Source organism: Hemitrygon akajei, chromosome 22 (assembly GCF_048418815.1).
Source record: "Hemitrygon akajei chromosome 22, sHemAka1.3, whole genome shotgun sequence".
Taxonomy (NCBI): Eukaryota; Metazoa; Chordata; class Chondrichthyes; order Myliobatiformes; family Dasyatidae; genus Hemitrygon; species Hemitrygon akajei.
Window position 1 is genome coordinate 5,877,909 of NC_133145.1, and position 2,288 is coordinate 5,880,196.

Sequence of the window (2,288 nt, forward strand, 5' to 3'; positions counted from 1 at the left end):
GGGGTCTGAGCGGGATTGAGCGGGGTCTGAGCGGATGCCGGGATGAGTGGGGTCTGAGCGGGATGATCGGGGTCTGAGCAGATGCCGGGATGAGCGGGGTCTGAGCGGATGCCGGTATGAGCGGAGTCTGAGCGGGATGAGCGGGGTCTGAGCAGATGCCGGAATGAGCGGGGTCTGAGCGGATGCCGGAATGAGCGGGGTCTGAGCGGATTCCGGGATGATCGGGGTCTGAGCGGGGTCTGAGCGGGATGAGCGGGGTCTGAGCGGATGCCGGGATGAGCGGGGTCTGAGCGGATGCCGGGATGAGCGGAGTCTGAGCGGGATGAGCGGGGTCTGAGCGGATGCCGGGATGATCGGGGTCTGAGCGGATGCCAGGATGAGCGGGGTCTGAGCAGATGCCGGGATGAGCGGGGGTCCTGAGCGGATGCCGGGATGAGCTGGGTGCTGAGCGGATGCCGGGATGAGCGGGGTCTGAGCGGATGCCAGGATGAGCGGCAGTCTGAGCGGGATTGAGCTGGGTCTGAGCGGATGCCGGGATGAGCGGGGTCTGAGCGGGATGAGCGGGGTCTGAGCGGGATGAGCGGGGTCTGAGTGGGATGAGCGGGGTCTGAGTGGGATGAGCGGGGTCTGAGCGGGATGAGCGGGATGAGCGGGGTCTGAGCGGGATGATCGGGGTCTGAGCAGATGCCGGGATGATCGGGGTCTGAGTGGGTTGAGCGGGGTTGAGCGGATGCCGGGATGAGCGGGGTCTGAGCGGATGCCGGGATGAGGAGGGGTCTGAGCGGGATGAGTGGGGTCTGAGCGGGATGAGCGGGGTCTGAGCGGGATGAGCGGGGTCTGAGCGGATGCCGGGATGAGCGGGTCTGAGCGGATGCCGGAATGAGCGGGGTCTGAGCGGGATGAGCGGGGTATGAGCAGATGCCGGGATGAGCGGGGTCTGAGCGGATGCCGGGATGAGCGGGGTCTGAGCGGATGCCGGGATGAGCGGGGTCTGAGCGGGATGAGCGGGTCTGAGCGGGATGGGCGGGGTCTGAGGCGGATGCCGGGATGAGCGGAGTCTGAGCGGGATGAGCGGGGTCTGAGCGGATGCCGGGATGAGCGGGGTCTCAGCGGATGCCGGGATGAGCTGAGTCTGAGCGGGATGAGCGGGGTCTGAGCGGATGCCGGGATGATCGGGGTCTGAGCGGATGCCAGGATGAGTGGAGTCTGAGCGGGATGAGCGGGGTCTGAGCGGATGCCGGGATGAGCGGGGTCTGAGTGGGAAGAGCGGGGTCTGAGCGGGATGATCGGGGTCTGAGCGGATGCCGGGATGAGCGGGGTCTGAGCGGGATGATCGGGGTCTGAGCGAATGCCGGGAATAGCGGGGTCTGAGCGGGATGAGCGGGATCTGAGCGGGAAGAGTGGGGTCTGATCGGGATGAGCGGGGTCTGAGCGGGATGAGAGGGGTCTGAGCGGGATGAGTGGGGTCTGAGCGGGATGATCGTTGTCTGAGTGGGATGAGCGAGGTCTGAGTGGGATGAGCGGGGTCTGAGCAGGATGAGCGGGATGAGCGGGGTCTGAGCAGAAGCCGGGATGATCGGGGTCTGAGTGGGATGAGCGGGGTCTGAGCGGATGCCGGGATGACCGGGGTCTGAGAGGGATGAGTGGGGTCTGAGCGGGATGAGCGGGGTCTCAGCGGGATGAGCGGGGTCCTGAGCGGGATGAACGGGGTCTGAGCGGGATGAGCGGGGTCTGAGCGGATGCCGGGATGAGTGGGGTCTGAGCGGGATGATCGGGGGTCTGAGCAGATGCCGGGATGAGCGGGGTCTGAGCGGATGCCGGTATGAGCGGAGTCTGAGCGGGATGAGCGGGGTCTGAGCGGATGCCGGAATGAGCGGGGTCTGAGCGGATGCCGGAATGAGCGGCGGTCTGAGCGGATGCCGGGATGATCGGGGTCTGAGCGGGGTCTGAGCGGGATGAGCGGGGTCTGAGCGGATGCCGGGATGAGCGGGGTCTGAGCGGATGCCGGGATGAGCGGAGTCTGAGCGGGATGAGCGGGGTCTGAGCGGATGCCGGGATGATCGGGGTCTGAGCGGATGCCAGGATGAGCGGGGTCTGAGCAGATGCCGGGATGAGCGGGGTCTGAGCGGATGCCGGGATGAGCTGGGTCTGAGCGGATGCCGGGATGAGCGGGGTCTGAGCGGATGCCAGGATGAGCGGAGTCTGAGCGGGATGAGCTGGGTCTGAGCGGATGCCGGGATGAGCGGGGTCTGAGCGGATGCCGGATGAGCGGGGTCTGAGCGGATGCC